General features: G+C 37.6%; 1 pseudogene; it reads right to left on the minus strand.

Annotated features, from left to right (window-relative positions):
* Positions 1-384: 384 nt before the first annotated feature.
* LOC140860908 (probable NAD(P)H dehydrogenase (quinone) FQR1-like 2) lies at positions 385-1,643 on the minus strand (annotated as a pseudogene).
* Between the last annotated feature and the right edge of the window lie 17,622 nt (positions 1,644-19,265).

Genomic DNA, 19,265 nt, shown 5'->3' on the forward strand with positions numbered 1-19,265 from the left:
AAGAAGGATAAAAAAAAAGTTAAAAATTTGCGTTTGGATTGTACAAATTTTGACAAAACCTCTCAATAAATAGGATATACTCAAGGTATTTCCCGATAAAAGTATAATTCTATAAATTAGTTGACAAGTGACAATAATCCATTCATATTACGATGATACAAATGTCATGAAATAAAATTGAGTCTCACAAAAAGATCATAAAGGCAACGATGCGCCATTAATACTTCCGCTGGATCAACTACACTTTCTTGTAGATGCATTCTCGTAAATTATGTGTTCTACCATCTGTGAATTGAAAAATATATTAATGTAAGATTCTTGTAGGGAGACATAAGTCAAACAAATAAAAAATTTATGTTAGAAAAAGAGAAACCAAAGGTTAGTTCATGGGTTCTTTGCAAGTTCGTCGATTCTAGTCTTTTTTATGATACCGTCCATTTCAAATATGTCAGCTCCAAATGTGTATCCTATTGGAACATAGACCATTCCATGATAGGCTAATTGTGTAACTGCACTCAATCTGCAACATATATATTAACTCTGATTATAAAGAGAGGAGTCGTTAAATCGGGAACATGAACTATACCAAACAAGGATTCATGTTAAATTAAATAAATAAAATAAATAGGAAACTTTCAAGAATCAAATAAATGACAATCAGAAGATCTCTCTCGTACTAATATTCGAGCATTGAATTTGACTAATGGTCGGCTCGATTAGATTCATTTACATCACTTTCTTGGGTCGTGCTCTGGTACGCGGTTTAGGAAACTACGTGGTCTTTGATGTATCAATTTTAAGCAACCTACATACTTGGTGATTTTGTGCAGTACATTATGCTCATACTACAAATATTGGACAATTAATTATCCTCCCAAAGGCTTTACCCAAAGTTTTGCTAGAAAAACAAAGCAAGAGTACATATAAGAGTGTCAAATAAGTCAATAGCAATCAAATGGCAAGAAAAAAATACAACATCAATCAAGTGGCAAGAAAAGAATACCACATTCTACTCAATTTCTAGCTACCAATACATCAACATTAGACTAAATGAAGCATGTAAACCACTCTATAATCTTACAAATTCAATTTTATATCACTTTTATGTTTATTTGAATTCAGAATTTGACGGTTGTGATATAAAATCACATCGATTGTAGAATAAGCTGAACCATAAAAACAGAGTCAAATGTGAGATGTAACAACTGTCTTACACTGTGGTTTCTTGCTTGCCTCCTTGTGTCCCGGTGCTCACAAAGAACCCGAGAACTCCGGCAAGCTTTTGCTCCCTCCACAACACCCCGGTCGAGTCTAAAAATGCTTCATGCACCGCCATACACCCCTACCTCTTTGGGAACCCGAACAAAACCATCTGCCTCCACCAAATCCTCCACCGAAATCACCGAAATCTCTTCGTTTTGGTGGCACTTTCATTTGATCCAAAGCTTGTGGCTCCAAGTTCTCGGGAACCCTGTACAGACTACCCTCCACACCCTCCACCGCATCCACCCCTTTCTCGAGCATTCTGGCCAATCACTCTACATGCCTGTACAATAGAATAGGATGAAAATTCTTAATTTTCGGGAAGTTGAATCTTGAAAACAGAAAGTGGGTTCGATTTTCTTGAGTTTTTGGAGCTCCATGGGGATTGATCCATCGGTGGACGAAAGGGAAAGGGGAAGGGGAAAGGGTAGTGGTTGAATCTAATCGAAAACCAAAACGATGCCTTGTGTTTAATGGGAATGCATCCTCCTTCTTTACCCACTAAGAATCCAGCTAAATCCACAAGGACAGAGGAAGGAAGAGAATTGTCGGTAGGGTTGAGGTAGGAAGCAAATAAAATGAAATATTGGAATCAAAATGACAAGTAAATAAATATAATATTAGATTAGGGAGTGCAAAATAATTTTTTGTTTGTGTCAGGTAGTTCAAATAAAAAATCCCTGACCTAGGGACTGATCCACAAGTTTGGTTTGTAAATAGGGATTTATTTCCAAGTCTCCCATAAAAAAAACCAAAAATATTATATTTTTGTAAACTCTTAGATATGATATCAAAATATAAATTTTAAACATAATTTTTATGATATTTTTTATGCTAAATAGGATGTAATCATTTAAAAAAAATTTGAAAGTGTAGATAATGATGAAAGAATATTTTGTTATAATTGATAGATATAGATAAATAAAAAAAACATTATAAAAATAGGTTTTTATGAGTTTTATTATTAAATTAAGATGAAGTATTTTTGTATTTTGTAAGGTTACTTTTGGTTTATAAAAATTATATCATGACACTAAATTAGTTATTCTAGACCTCTATTGTATTCTATAAGGCTTCGTTTACTTGCTATATATGATTAGTATAGAATTACATTAATAATCTTATCAATCTCATGTTTACTTATTTTTTGAGGACCCTCATTAACTCATAAATCACATCCTTATTTACCTAATTTAAAATTTAAACATTGATTATTTATCATACATAAATGGTGTGATAAATAATCATTTTTAACTAATTATGTTTCCAAATGAAAAAAAAAATTACATTAATATAATTTACTTTCCAAAAAAACTAAATATATGAAAAACCAATTTAAAAAATATTATAAAATGTGAATATGAATTTCAAATAAACGTGAAAATAAATTTCAAATATTTGAAGATATATTTAATACATTATTTCATTTGATTAATATATGAAAAATCTATTTAAAAATTATAAAAGATGAATAAAAATTATAATAATTTAAAGGGAAAATTGCAATATTAGTCATGTATGTTTGTCTCTTTGTGATTTTGGTCCTTTATGTTTTCACATTTCAGTTTTAGTCCTGTATGTTTCGATTTTTGGCAATTTCGGTCTTTTTTCTTCGAAAATGCTGATGTGGCACTGTACACGTCATCTCCAAATCAGCATTGAATTGGTGTCACATCAGCGCCACATCGGAAAAAGGACTAAAAATGCCAAAAAAAAATAAAGATAGCAGACTAAAACTGAAACCTGAAAATACAGAGGACCAAAATCGCAAAGTGACAAACATACAGGATCAAAAAAGTAATTTTCCTAATTTAAAATATGATTAATACATTTCATTGGATTTTATCCTTGTTCGTGGAAAACTTCTTTTTTTAACTCAATTTATTAATTTTTGTTTTAAAAAGTAAATAATATTTATACTCAATAATTTTAGTCAATTAAAATAATTTACATGTGGATTAATAATAATGTACACTTTTCAATAAAAATCACAATCTCAATTTTACAAATAAAAACTAAAAATAAGATTATATATTATAAATAAAGGACAAAATTGTAACTCGTCACTTAATCATAATATCAATAACAAAATTGATCCATCAAAATAAACATGTGATTGTTATTCATCATTATTCAACGTCCTATAAAATTAGTTTAATAGTTTTAGTGTTATTTATCTATATATAATTAATCTCACGAAGTAAACACAGCTTAATAATATAGTATAGATTAACATTTTTTTGTGAAACGGTCTCACGGATATTTATCAATGAAACGGTCAACCAAACACTTATTTAAAATAAAAATTAATACTTTTGAAATAAAAAAATAATGTTTTTTCATTAATGACCCAAATAAAAGATCCATCTAACAAAATTGATCCATGAGATCGTTTCATACAAGTTTTTGTGATACTACATATATAATATTAATGTCTTGAATAAGAATATGGTATATTAAATATTATTGAAATTAACTACCTACAGGTTTTGTTCTTGTTAGAAATCAAATATATACAAATTACAAATATTTTGTTTCTTAAAACATTTTAAATCACCTCTAAAAAAATCATTTTAGATCGATTATCATGATTGATATATATAAACCTCCCTCTTGCAAATAAGGTGGGGATAAAAGGAAAAAAAATCACAAGTTTAAACTTGTGAAATTCTTTAAACAAAAAATAATTTTTTTGGTTCATTATAGTTTTGGTCCATTAAATTTTCCGATGTAGCTTTTGGTACACTAACTTTGCATTTTTAGAGTTTTTTGGTCCACATGCATACGTGTCAACTTCTGATTGGTCCAAAATGATGGCGTGGACCAATCAGATGCTGATACGTATGCATTTGGACCAAACAACACTGAAAATGCAAAGTTAGTGTACCAAAACCCACATCGAAAAAGTTAATCAATTAAAACCAAAGGGAGTAAAGTTATTGGACGAAAAAATTTATTTTTTCTTCTTGAAAGTTTGATGAAAATACTCAAATTTCATGAACTTTAAAAACTATCCAGAAAAATGAATTTAGAATTAGTTGAAATTTGGCAAACAAAATTATCAATTTCCAGCAAATCAAAACCCCGGAACAGAATAATATAAATATATCCGCCATATTTAATTACAGGAAAAAGAAAAAACAGGCACAATGAAACTTCTTCCATGCAAAACTAAAAGGATCGGTTTTAGTGTAGAAGGGGGTGAATACACCTAAAAAATTATTTAATGAGTGTGTTAGAATTCAATCGGATTAATAATTGAAATCTTAGCTTATCTTGGTGTCTATGAAAATTGACAAACAAATAAGATGTGCAAAAATATGCCAAAATGCAGATTATTTACATTGATTTGGAATGTTAGCAAAACTGATAAATTAAGGTAAACTGATGAAAGAACATAGTGAGATATTTCTGGATGTTCGAAAATTTCAATGACTTTTACGTCACCTCTTCTTTCTCCTTGGAAAGATAGCACTAAAGACTTTGATTTGTAAAACTCATTTGTACAAACCCGCTCCAAGACTGGGACTTACCCACGGCCTATCTTAGAACTCCTATCCAACTCATAATAGGCCGCAACCTCTCAATTCACATAATTTTTAATGTATTTCTGTCAAGACTACAAACACAATCTTTAACGTCTTTGTGTTAAGACTCTCACTCAACTAATCATGAAATACATCTCTCTTGTATATGTGGGTGAGCTCTCTTCAACTAATATACAAAGATATTGGACAAGGAATGGTGTTCTATAAAATGAGTTTGGTGTGAAGAAGTTTGCAGTGAATGCTCATTTTCTTCTTGTTCTTCACACCTTGAACTGTGGGGACCCGAGTACTAATCTCTCAATTCAACACAATGATATAAGATTCATTAATAATAGCCAAGTATCAAAGACTAAATAAATAAATAATTTTTTTTAAAAAAGTTCAGCCCCTCGCTCGATCGGGTAAAATCACCCGATCGAGCGAGCCCTGAAGCCCAGCTTCTCGGGTTGGAATTATTTTGGCCTCTCTCGATCGGGCAATTTCCATTGATCGAGCGAGCCCAAAATTCTCAACTCTCTGTTTCCAATTCAAGGGCCGCGCTCGATCGGTGATAATCACCCGATCGAGTGGGCTCATTTTCCAGAAATCCAACAGAAGTTTCTTTTGCTGTCAAATCGAGTTCTTTCATCCATTACTCATCTAGCATCGACTCATACATGATCTATACATAATCATAGGCTACCATGAATTCTAACATAATATAGTTGAAAAAGAACAAGATCATACCATATACTTGAATATAATCTCAAGCTAGAATCATATATCATACATGAATCATCTTTATACAAGAAGGTTATGCTACCACATGTTGTGTCTTAAGGATTTACAAAACCATCTCAAGTCTTATAAACATTAACAAGACAACAATTTAGCAGCCATCAAGTCTCGAAAAGAGTAGCTACAACATAATCATCTCCTTGAAGCTAACATACTAAACAACTAAACTCGGATCACCACTTTAATCTCTCATTACTCGTTCTTCAAACTCGCTTGTGCCCTGTTCCAGTCCCGCCTATTTCCATGACACATACAACACAACAATAGCCGGATGACTCCGGTGAGAAATATATTTCCCAGTAAAATCAACTAACATGCAAATCATGTCATATATATCAAACTCATGATATAGAATAAAAACAATGCATGTCTTAAAAATAGATTCTTTCAAATCCTTTCTCATTTTTTCGGTTGGGATCCCGAGAAGAAGATATCATAGCTAAACCACCGACACTCCCAATCGAGGTGGGGCTACTTATCTTACTTCTCTAGACTTTGAAGCCACCATACATGCAATTCGGATGCTAGGCTAACTCAACCACCCAGGCCATACATATAAAGTTCCTCAAATTGTCTATTCGAACGTTTCCGTTCATTTCAAAATCAAAGAATAATTCTCACAAGATGAATGCAACATATATCATCATATTATCATTCATTAACATCAAAGACTCATTCAACAATTCATAGAAAAAAAACACATAAAAGCAAGCAAGCAAATAAGTATGTGATTTAGGGAACTCGATACAAACCATCTCGAGTTATAATCTCATTCAAATAATAGTCCACTTTTACATTTCAAATGTGATGTTTCAAGACAACTTCAAGCTATCCAAATCTGAACCAATAACAACATCACCTAGTTTAAAAATCTGCTCAAGCTTCAACCCAACTTCAAGGCAAAAAGGCTACACACCTTGTTCTTTCTTCTATCGGTTGCGAAGTCGGAATTCTTGAGTTGACGTCCCCTGTTTATGAACTGAAATCACAACATATTTACCAAGGAAACATCAGCTAAAACTCAGCAACATCTCAATCCAATATACAATAGCAAAACAACTTCAATTCATAAGTTCGGCGGTGTAGCGACATATATTCGATAATCGAAACCATATCAAATTCACATCCACTTCATATCGACCATAATCATAAAAAACCAGCAAGAATTCCTCAACATATCAGCAGGTATGACTATCGAATAATAAGCTGGAATCATAAGAACATAACAATATTCGTTCATCGGTTCATTCTCCGAATATAACCAATATATATAAGCTCATAAACCTCATGCTCAAAATCTGAGTTCATCACACCCCATTTCGAAACCACATAATTCAACAAGATACTTATATCAATTCAAAGGCCTCGTCTCAAGGAGTCCAGAACATTTTTCGGAATCAAAATTGGATAACCAAAACTCAAAATATTAGCATTTGAAGATGAAGAATGAACTTGATTCCCTTTCCCTTCCTCTCTCGGTTTCTCTTCTGATTTTTCTGATTGAAAATAGGAGCATACATGTTCAAACTCCTTTGCAAGACAAGTGTCCCACTAAAATCAGGATTTTGAACTTTAACCCTCCAATTATTGCTTCTTTGCAATTTAGTCCTCAATAAATCATTTAACTCAATTTCAATCCTAAATAATTTAAGAATATTAGAATTTAAATCAAAACTCCAAATATTCCCAAATTAAATATTCTCGGATTAAAATCAAATAATTTCGGGCGTAACAATTCTCCCCCACTAAGACACGATTTTGTCCTCGAAATCTCAAGTACTAATAGCACATAAGATATATCAGATAACAGAAAGACTAAAGGAGAACTTACATCATTGAAACATCTCTGGAAATCGTTGTCTCATGTCTGATTTCTTTTCCCAAGTTGCTTCTTCAATACCATGACGACTCCACTGAACTTTCACAAGCGGAATAGTCTTCGTTCGAAGTTGCTTCTCTTTTCGATCAAGAATCTGAATTGGCTTCTCAAAATAACTCAAGGTTTCATCGAGTTTAGCCTATCAGATTGAAGCACATGAGATTCATCAGCAAGATATTTTCGAAGCATTGATACATGAAAGACATCATGTATTCCAGATAAAGCCGGAGGTAAAGCTAATCGGTAGGCAAGATTGCCTATTTTATCAAGAACTTCATACGGACCGATATAACGTGGAGACAACTTCCCTCGCTTACCAAATCGTACAGTGCCTCTGAACGGAGAAATCTTTAAAAACACACTATCCCCCTGTTCAAAAGACAAAGGTCAACGTCGAACATTGGCATATTTGGCTTGTCTGTCCTGAGCTGTCTTCATTCTTTTCTGAATAAGTTTCACCTGTTCAGTCATATCTCGAATCATATCAGGTCCAATGTCAAGTACCTCTGAAATATCATCCCAGTAAAGAGGATATCGACACTTTCTACCATACAGAGCTTCAAATGGATCCATTTCAATACTCGATTGATAGTTGTTGTTGTACGAGAATTCACAAAGTGGTAGTGAATCTTGCCAACTAGTGCCAAGATCCAGCACTACAGCTCTCAACATATCCTCCAAGGTCTGAATGGTACGCTCAGACTGTCCGTCTGTCTGTGGATGATAAGTTGTGCTCAAGTGTAGCTGAGTACCTAAAGCACTCTGTAAACTATGCCAGAAGTGTGATGTAAATCGAGGATCACGATCGATACAATAGACTTCGGCACTACGTGTATTCTAACAACTTCTCGAACATAAATCTCTGCCATCTGATCGTGTCTATACGTCATACGATAAGGAATAAAACACGCTGATTTCGTCAACCTGTCGATAATCACCCAGATAGCATCTCAACCTCTAGAAGATCGAGGTAACTTCGTCACAAAGTCCATGAAAATATGATCTCATTTCCATTCAGGTACTGATAAACTCTGTAACAAACCAGGCGGTTTCTTCCTTTCAGCCTTCACTTGCTGGCAATTAATACATCGAGAAACAAAATCAGTGATATCTGACTTCATTGGTTTCCACCAATATCGAGTTTTCAAATCGTTATACATCTTCCTACCTCCAGGATGAATACTATAACGGCTACAATGCGCCTCTTTCAGTAATTGTTGTCGCACATCAGAAATATCAGGCACTACAAGGCGATTGTTAACATATAAAAGATCATCTCGAACCTGGTATTCAGATACATGCCCTGACCGAACTTTTTCAATCGAATTCTGCACATTCTGATCAAGTTTCTGCGCCTTTTTAATTCGCAACAATAGCGCTGGTTCAACTTGAATGTGATAAAGTCGAAGAGGCTTACAATTCATTTCAAATACTAATCCAGACAAACAACATTCTTCAATCAACTGTGATATACCAATTGTCGATAAAGATAAAGAACATACCTTTTGACTTAGTGCATCAGCAGCTGCATTAGATTTTTCCGGATAGTATTTAATCTCACAATCAAAATCTTTAAGCAAATCAAGCCATCTACGCTGCCTCATATTCAATTCTGACTGTGAAAACAAATATTTCAAACTCTTGTGATCAGAATAAATCTCAAACTGTTCCCCATACAAATAGTGTCGCCAAATTTTCAAAGCAAATACAATGGCGGCCAATTCAAGATCATGAATCGGATATCTAGTCTCGTGAGGCTTCAACTATCTCGAGGCATAAGCAATCACATGTCCTCGCTGCATCAATACACATCCCAAGACTCGATGAGATGCATCAGAATAAACAGTGAAACCACCAGTACCTGAAGGAATCGTCAAAACTGGTGCACTGATCAGTCGTTTCTTCAACTCAAGAAAACTGGATTCACAAGCTTCAGACCAAATAAATGGAGCATTCTTCTGAGTTAACTGAGTAATCAGTTTCGCAATGCTAGAAAAATCTTTAATAAAACGGCGATAATACCCAGCCAAACCCATGAAACTACGAATTTCAGGTACAGATGTAGGTTTAGACCAACTGATCACTGCCTCGACTTTACTTGGATCAACAGATATACCATCTTCGGATATGATATGTCCAAGAAAAACAACCTGTTTAAGCCAAAGCTCACATTTTGACAGTTTAGCATACAGTTTCTCAGCTCTTAGAGTCTTCAACACAGTTCTCAAATGTTCAGAATGATCAATCAAATTCTTTGAATATATCAAAATATCAAAAATAAATATTATAACAAAGTCATCGAGATATTTCTGAAATACACGATTCATCAAAGCCATAAACACTGCTGGAGCATTCGTCAGACCAAACGGCATAATTATAAACTCATAGTGTCCATACCTGGTTCTAAAAGCAGTTTTCGGAATATCAGAATCTCTAACTCTCAACTGATGGTAGCCAGATCTCATATCGATCTTGGAATACACAGAAGAACCCTGCAACTGATCAAATAAATCATCAATACGAGACAAAGGATATTTGTTCTTTACCGTTGCCTTGTTCAGTTGCCGGTAGTTGATACAAAGTCTCATGGAACCGTCTTTCTTTCTAACAAATAATACTGGAGCTCCCCAAGGTGAAACACTGGGTCGAATGTATCCCTTGGCCAGTAAATCTTCCAACTGATCTTTCAACTCTTTCAATTCTACTGGTGCCATTCGATAAGGTGCTTTAGAAATTGGTGCAGTACCTGGAATCAGTTCTATATTGAAGTCAATTTCACAATACAGAGGTAATCCAGGAATGTCATTCGGAAAAACGTCCGCAAATTCACTAACCACTGGCAAATCAGCCAGGTTCGGGCTAGTTTTCAGAACATCAACTGTATAAACAATAAATCCCTCTGCCCCTTTCTGCAAAAGTCGAGTCATAGATAATACTGAAATCAGAGGAATCTTAGCACGAGAACTCTTACCATAGAATTTCCATTCTCCAGCCATCTCAGGTTTGAATCTCACAACTTTCTGGAAATAGTCTACGGTATCTCTGTACTTGGTTAGCATATCAATGCCGATAATGCAGTCAAAATCAGACAAACCAAGTACAACACAGTCTATCTCTATCCCATTACCATCATACTGTAGCAAATAATTCTTAAATATCTGTATGGATATAAGACTTCTCCCCAAAGGTGAAGAGACAAATACTACAACAGGTAATGATTCAACAAGCAAAGCATCCATTAATGCAAATCGTTCAGAGATAAATGTATGGGATGCACCTGTATCTATCAATACATACGCAGAATAACCACAAAGAGAACAGTTACCTGCAATCATATCATCTGGTGCTCCCTGTGCCTGTTCCTCCGTCAGTGCAAAGACATGAGCCTGTTGTCTCGAAGGCTGACTACCTCTCGGACTTCCTCCTGGCCTTGCTGTTGTTGTGGGTGTGGTAGTTGGAAGGAATGGACAGAAGAGGTTTGCCTCGCTGGTTGAGCCACTGATCGTGATGACTCTGTACCTCGTGCTTGTCCCGAACCTCTCTGAGGACACACCCTCGCAAAATGGCCAGGCTGATGGCATATATGGAAACTCCCAGATACACCTCGGCACTAATCGGTCGGATGACTTCCACTACAACTGTTACAAACCATTCCTGACTTCGGTTTTGAGCCACTGGAACTAGATGAACTGCTCCTTGCCTTTTTAAACTGTTTCCCTCGAGCTTTCAAATACCCTTTATTGCCACTGCTACTACCACTTTCAAATCAAGGTGTTTGTTGTGGAACATGAGTCGGAGGTTGTGGCTATCTCTGAGGCTGAGCTGCATACGAAGCTCTTCGCTGTTGTATCAAACTAGCTTCCGCTCCTTTGACATTGTTCAAAGCCTCAGCAAAAGTATTCGGTCGCTTTGTATTCACCAAAGTAAAAACCTCTGGAGTCAGTCCATTAATGAACTGATCAGCCATTGCCTCATCACTATCAACAAAATGTGGAGCAAAGCATAGCAAGGTAGAAAACTTTGTGGCATATTCTTCAATATTTAAGTTCCCCTGTTTCAGATTGGAAAATTCAGCACCCTTGTCTTTGCGGTAAGACACCGGAAAGAAGCGTTGGTAAAACTCAGTTTTGAAGACATTCCAGGTCAGTACAGTCCCTCTATGTTCCAAAGCTTTCTTGGTTGTGAACCACCAACTCTTTGCAACCTCATGCAACTGGTGCCCTATCAGTCTGACTCTTCGTTCATCACCGTAATCAAGTGAGTCAAATAACATCTCCATATCGTCGAGCCAACCCTTCACATTCAACCGCATTTTCAGTACCTTTCAGTGTTGGAGGCCTATAGGATTGAAATCGTTTGAGCAATGTTTCCATTGGAGTAGCAGTCATATCTGTCAAATCTCGGGAGGTACTTCCCTGTTCATTACTCGGAATTTCTGTAGCTGGTGGCACTATCGGTGCTACTACTGTCTGTTCTGGCAGAGGAGTAGGAACCTGTGGTCTAAGAGGTGGTCGTCCTGGTCGTCGAGACATATCTGATTATCAAAATGGTTAGGATATCAAATATATCTCAGTCCTCCTCTGATCATCTTACCTCTGATCAAGACTGGGTTCTGATTCAATTCTTAAATAAATAATCGAGGTATTTCAAATAAAACATGCTTCCAATCAATTCAGATAATCAGGTAGCATGTCATACAACAGAACACATGCCTTTATCACGTCAGATAGTTCAAGAAACATATGTCTTAACACGATCGTAAAACATACTTTCAAATATAATTACTAAATCACTAATTAAATACTTGAAAGTAAAACATGCTTACATTTACAACATGTAAGTCAAGCATGTAATAAATCATAGCATAACAAAATAAGTAAGCAAGGAAGAAGACTCGATCTACCCTGCTCACTATCGATCTTAATCCAGAATTTTCTTTCTCTGATACCACCTATTGTGGGGACCCGAGTACTAATCTCTCAATTCAACACAATGATATAAGATTCATTAATAATAGCCAAGTATCAAAGACTAAATAAATAAATAAATTTTTTTTTTAAAGTTCAGCCCCTCGCTCGATCGGGTAAAATCACCCGATCGAGCGAGCCCTAAAGCCCAACTTCTCGGGTTGGAATTATTTTGGCCTCGCTCGATCCGGAAATTTCCACCGATCGAGCGAGCCCAAAATGCTCAACTCTCTGTTTCCAATTCAAGGGCCGCGCTCGATCGGTGATAATCACCCGATCGAGCGGGCTCATTTTCCAGAAATCCAACAGAAGTTTCTTTTGCTGTCAAATCGAGTTCTTTCATCCATTACTCATCTAGCATCGACTCATACATGATCTATACATAATCATAGGCTACCATGCATTCTAACATGATATAGTTGAAGAAGAACAAGATCATACCATATACTTGAATATAATCTCAAGCTAGAATCATATATCATACATGAATCATCTTTATACAAGAAGGTTATGCTACAACATGTTGTGTCTTAAGGATTTACAAAACCATCTCAAGTCTTATAAACATTAACAAGACAACAATTTAGCAGCCATCAAGTCTCGAAAAGAGTAGCTACAACATAATCATCTCCTTGAAGCTAACATACTAAACAACTAAACTCGGATCACCACTTTAATCTCTCATTCCTCGTTCTTCAAACTCGCTTGTGCCCTGTTCCAGTCCCGCCTATTGCCATGACACATACAACACAACAATAGCCGGATGACTCCGGTGAGAAATATATTTCCCAGTAAAATCAACTAACATGCAAATCATGTCATATATATCAAACTCATGATATATAATAAAAACAATGCATGTCTTAAAAATAGATTCTTTCAAATCCTTTCTCATTTTGTCGGTTGGGATCCCGAGAAGAAGATATCATAGCTAAACCACCGACACTCCCAATCGAGGTGGGGCTACTTATCTTACTTCTTTAGACTTTGAAGCCATCATACATGCAATTCGGACGCTAGGCTAACTCAACCACCCAGACCATACATATAAAGTTCCTCAAATCGTCTATTCGAACGTTTTCGTTCATTTCAAAATCAAAGAATAATTCTCACAAGATGAATGCAACATATATCATCATATTAGCATTCATTAACATCAAAGACTCATTCAACAATTCATAGAAAAAAACACATAAAAGCAAGCAAGCAAATAAGTATGTGATTTAGGGAACTCGATACAAACCATCTCGAGTTATAATTCCATTCAAATAATAGTCCACTTTTACCTTTCAAATGTGATGTTTCAAGACAACTTCAAGCTATCAAAATCTGAACCAATAACAATGTGAGACCTCGATTCTAAACCACTAATCTCGAAATTAAACAACAATTAAGCGAACAAGAATCCAAGAGTAAAACAAGTCAAAGTTTTTTTTTTTTTTTTAAAAACAAGAACGCCGCGCGCCCGCGCGAGGAACCAAGCTCGCGCGCCCACGGGCAAACGATCCCGAGGCCCAATGGAGGCCTCGCGCGCGCGCGAGGAACGCCTCGCCCGCGCGCGGAAGGCCTGGGCAGAAAAAATGCTCAGGCTGCGGGAAAAAAAAAAGATTCCGCGCTTGGTCCGACATGCCTTCAAATACAAATGCAATAACAGGGTGTAGGGAAACATGCCATAACAAGTCATGCTTTCAGAAGGCCTAAAAACAACCAGAAGTCTAAATCGATACAACAACAACATACTTCGATTTCAGATTACAATCCGAATACAGACTAATTCGAATAACAAAACATATCAAGTTCGAGTTCTAACATGCTTCAATATTAAACTAGATAAACATGCTAATTCAACTTCTAAACCGAGTCTCACTTCTACTACTTGCCCTCGAAGCTAACCATGCCTCTTCTGACTTGTTCCTGCCCCACCTGTTGCCAAGTACACATACAAAACAAAGCAACAGCCGGATAACCGGTGAGAATGATAATCCCAGTAAAAGCAACATATCAAGTAATGAATATACAATATGCTATCAAACCACATATTCAAGTCGAAGTTAATAATATGCATGTCTTTAAAACCAGGATATCGATTCTGATAAACACGGGAGTATTGCTCTGCTTTTGGGATCCCGAGGATGAGATCACGTAACGACTCACCGACTCTCCCAATCGAGGTGGTGCCACGTATCCCACTCCTCTAGACTTTGAGCAACCATAATGAGTATGCTAGCACTAGGCGAAATACTACAACCTAGGCCACTCAATCATAGTTCCCAAACGTCTAACAAAAAGGGCGGTTCTGCCCGCTGAAATCAAAGTAGGCTCAAGATGAATGCATAACAGAAACATAAACATAAGCCACATAACAAAAACTCAATCAATCGACAATTACAAGTTCCACGTGCTAGAACAAGTATCAATGCAATATGTGATTTAAAAAGGGAAACTCGAGAACCAACCGTCCCGAGTATGCTATCCCGCTACGATGACTGCTTTTACCTTTCAATGCAGTAGCTCCAACTCTGGATAAGCTACAAAAGAGATTGTATAAACAACTACACAATCTAACAACAACAAGGCAACGGTTCAAGGAAAACTCTTTATACCGTTCTTCGTCCAACTCTCGACGAACAATGCTGCTAACACAGGGCTCGACAAACTCCAACGAATCTGTACGAATACAAGATTTGATCAACAATCACGATCATTCACAAGCCAAGGCTTCACTCAATACCAAAAAAGATTCGAAAACCCAAAACTCAAACCGACGGCATAACGGCTATAAACTGAACAAACCGGCAACGCAGACAGCAGTTCAATACTGATAACAACTCAATTCAATGCCCAAAACAACAATAACAAAGCAAACCCATCAATCTCAAAATCCACATTTTCGAAAATGGCTTCCAAAAATCATAACAAATCCGAACGTCGCTCTATTTCAAAACTGACAGATAATAAACGATCAGAACTCTGTCTAGAACAACATACTAGAATCTAAATCGATTCTAACAACCTCCGAAAAACAAAACATATCCGATCGGAGAAATACTTACAATATAACAGAGCTCTCACTGCAGTGATCGATAATCTACCTTCAGAATTAATTTCTAACGGACGGATCGAGCTCGGACTGAAATCTGGGAGCTTGGAAACTCAAAGGGGCGGCTTCAATGGGGGCTCACGGTTGGAGGAGGAAGGAGGTGACTTGTGAAATAAATATCAAGTGTAGATAATATATAAAATCCCCTATTTGCATTTTAGTCCCTGAAATTTCCAAAATTTGCAAAAAGGACCCTGATCAAAATCAAACCGGCTCGAGAACTCTGTAATCTCTGATTAACTCAAATAAACTCATTTAAGATAAAAACGGGGCGTTACAATTCTCCCCCACTAAGAAGAGATTTCGTCCTCGAAATCAACGAGAACCATAACTCATAAGACAGAATAAAGAACTAAAGACAGTAAGAAGAACTCACGTCATCCGAACAACTCTGGAAAACGTTGTCTCATGTCAGATTATGTCTCCCAAGTCGCTTCCTCGACTCCGTGACGGCTCCACTGCACTTTCACCAACGGAATCAACTTGGTCCTGAGTTGCTTTTCTTTCCGATCAAGGATCTGAATCGGTCGCTCAAAATAGCTCAGGGTCTCGTCTAACTCGGCTTCGTCAGGCTGAAGGATATGAGAAATATCTGGTTGGTACTTTCGCAGCATAGAGACGTGAAAAACGTCGTGAATACCAGATAAAGACGGAGGAAGTGCAAGTCTGTAGGCAAGATCGCCTATCTTCTCGAGAATCTCGTACGGACCGATGAATCTCGGAGATAACTTTCCTCTCTTACCGAATCTGACGGTGCCTCTGAACGGAGAAATCTTAAGGAATACACGGTCTCCCTGCTCAAAACTCAGAGGTCGACGTCTGACATTCGCATACTTCGCCTGTCTATCTTGAGTTGACTTCATTCTGGTCTGAATGATCTTAACCTGCTCTGCCATATCTCTAAGCATCTCCGGTCCCAAGACTCGGACAATTCATCCCAAAACAACGGAGATCGGCACTTTCTACCATACAAAGCCTCAAAAGGCGCCATACCGATACTCGCTTGGAAGCTGTTGTTGTAAGAAAACTCGACAAGAGGCAAAGAATCCTGCCAACTAGTGCCAAAGTCTAGCACTACCGCTCGCAGCATATCCTCCAACGTCTGGATAGTCCGCTCTGACTGTCCATCTATCTGAGGATGATAAGTTGTACTCAGATGCAATCGAGTACCAAGTGCCCCCTGAAGACTGTGCCAGAAGTGAGAAGTGAATCTAGGATCTCTGTCTGAAACGATCGACTTCGGCACACCATGCAATCTCACAACATTGCTAACATACAACTCAGCCATCTGATCATGACGATACGTCATCCTGTACGGAATAAAACACGCAGACTTCGTCAATCGGTCGATCACTACCCAAATAGCATCGCATCCTCGAACGGATCGTGGTAGCTTCATGACAAAATCCATAGAAATGTGATCCCATTTCCATTCAGGAACAGATAGGCTGTGCAAAAGACCACCTGGTCGCTTCCGCTCTGCTTTCACTTGCTGACAATTCAAACACCGAGATACAAATCTCGCAACATCGTCCTTCATTCTCTTCCACCAAAACTGACTCTTCAGATCGTTGTACATCTTACGACCTCCAGGATGAACGCTAAACCGACTGCAATGAGCCTCTCGGAGAATACGCTGTTTCAACTCCGAAATATCAGGCACAACAATACGGTTATTCACAAACAAAACGTCATCTCTAACCTGGAATTCTGACTGATGCCCAGTTCTGACTTTCTCTACCGAAACCTGAATGCTCGGCTCAGACTTCTGTGCTTCTCTGATTGCAACAAACAACTCCGGCTCGGCTTGAATAGCAAACACTCTGATAGTCTCCCTATCTGTTTCAAACTCTAAACCAGAAGTGCAACAATCATCGACCAACTGAGAAACACCGATAGTTGAAAGAGATAGAGAACAAAGCTTTCGGCTCAAGGCATCTGCAACTGCATTCGACTTCCCTGGATAATACTTGATCTCACAGTCAAAATCCTTCAACAGATCTAACCATCTTCTCTGCCTCATATTCAGCTCTGCCTGTGAAAACAAGTACTTTAGACTCTTATGATCAGAAAAGATCTCGAAAGACTCACCATAAAGATAGTGACGCCAGATCTTCAAAGCAAATACAATCGCTGCAAGTTCAAGATCATGAACAGGATAACGAGTCTCATGCGGTTTCAGCTGCCTTGATGCATACGCCACCACATGCTTATGCTGCATAAGAACACAACCCAAACCTCGGTTAGAAGCATCACAATACACTGTGAAACCTCCAGTACCCTTCGGAATAGAAAGAATTGGAGCACTGGTCAGTCTCCTCTTCAGATCAACAAAGCTAGCCTCACAATCTGAAGTCCAGACAAAAGGCGCATTCTTCTGAGTCAGCTGGGTGATAGGCTTGGCAATAGACGAGAAACCCTCGATGAAACGACGGTAATAACCAGCTAAACCCATGAAGCTTCGGATCTCAGGTACTGATGTCGGTCTAGGCCAATTCATAACCGCTTCGATTTTGCTGTGATCGACAGAAATCCCATCTTCAGAAATAATATGACCGAGAAAGACAACTCGATCTAACCAGAATTCGCATTTCGATAGCTTGGCAAACAACTGCTCAACTCGTAAAATCTGCAAGACGATTCTCAAGTGCTCTGCATGGTCAGTACGGTTCTTCGAGTAGATAAGAATATCATCGATGAAGATAATGACGAACTCATCTAAATAACGTTGAAAGATACGGTTCATCAAACCCATAAAAACAGCTGGAGCGTTAGTCAAACCGAATGGCATGACTATAAACTCAAAGTGACCATACCTCGTTCTGAATGCGGTCTTAGGAACATCTTCCTCTCGCACTCTCAGCTGATGGTAGCCTGACCTCAGATCAATCTTAGAGTAGACAGAAGAACCCTGCAGTTGATCGAACAAGTCATCTATTCGGGGTAAAGGATACCTGTTCTTAACTGTAGCCTGATTCAATTGACGGTAGTCGATACAGAGCCGCATAGAACCATCCTTCTTCCGAACGAATAGAACAGGAGCACCCCAAGGCGATACACTAGGTCTGATGTATCCCTTGGCAATCAAATCCTCAAGCTGCTCCTTCAACTCTCTCAATTCAACAAGTGCCATACGATAAGGAGCTTTTGAAATAGGTTGAGTACCTGGCACTAAGTCAATGCTGAATTCAACCTCTCGAATGGGTGGCAATCCAGGAACATCTTCCGGAAACACATCAGCAAAATCTCTAACCACTGGTAAGTCAACCAAAGCTGGGCTAGATTTCAGTACATCAACCGCATAAACCAGAAATCCTTCTGCACCTCTCTGTAACAAACAAGTCATAGATAACACTGAAATCAAAGGAATTCTAGATCGAGAACCCTTACCAAAGAATTTCCACTCGTCTGCCATTTCAGGTCTGAACCTGACAACATTCAGAAAACAATCAACTGTCGCCCTGTACTTGGTCAAAGCATCTATACCGACAATACAATCAAAATCTGACAACCCAAGCACAATACAGTCGAATTCTAACAAATTTCCCTCGAAACAAAATTCACAGTTCCTGACTAGTCGGACAGAAACAATTCCTCCACCCAAAGGTGAAGTAACAGCTACTACTGTAGGCAACAATTCAGTTGGCAAAGCATGCAATAACACATATTTCTCAGAGATAAAGGAATGGGAAGCACCTGTATCTATCAAGACATGAGCAGAATGACCGAAA

Source organism: Henckelia pumila, chromosome 4, assembly GCF_033568475.1.
Source record: "Henckelia pumila isolate YLH828 chromosome 4, ASM3356847v2, whole genome shotgun sequence".
NCBI lineage: Eukaryota > Viridiplantae > Streptophyta > Magnoliopsida > Lamiales > Gesneriaceae > Henckelia > Henckelia pumila.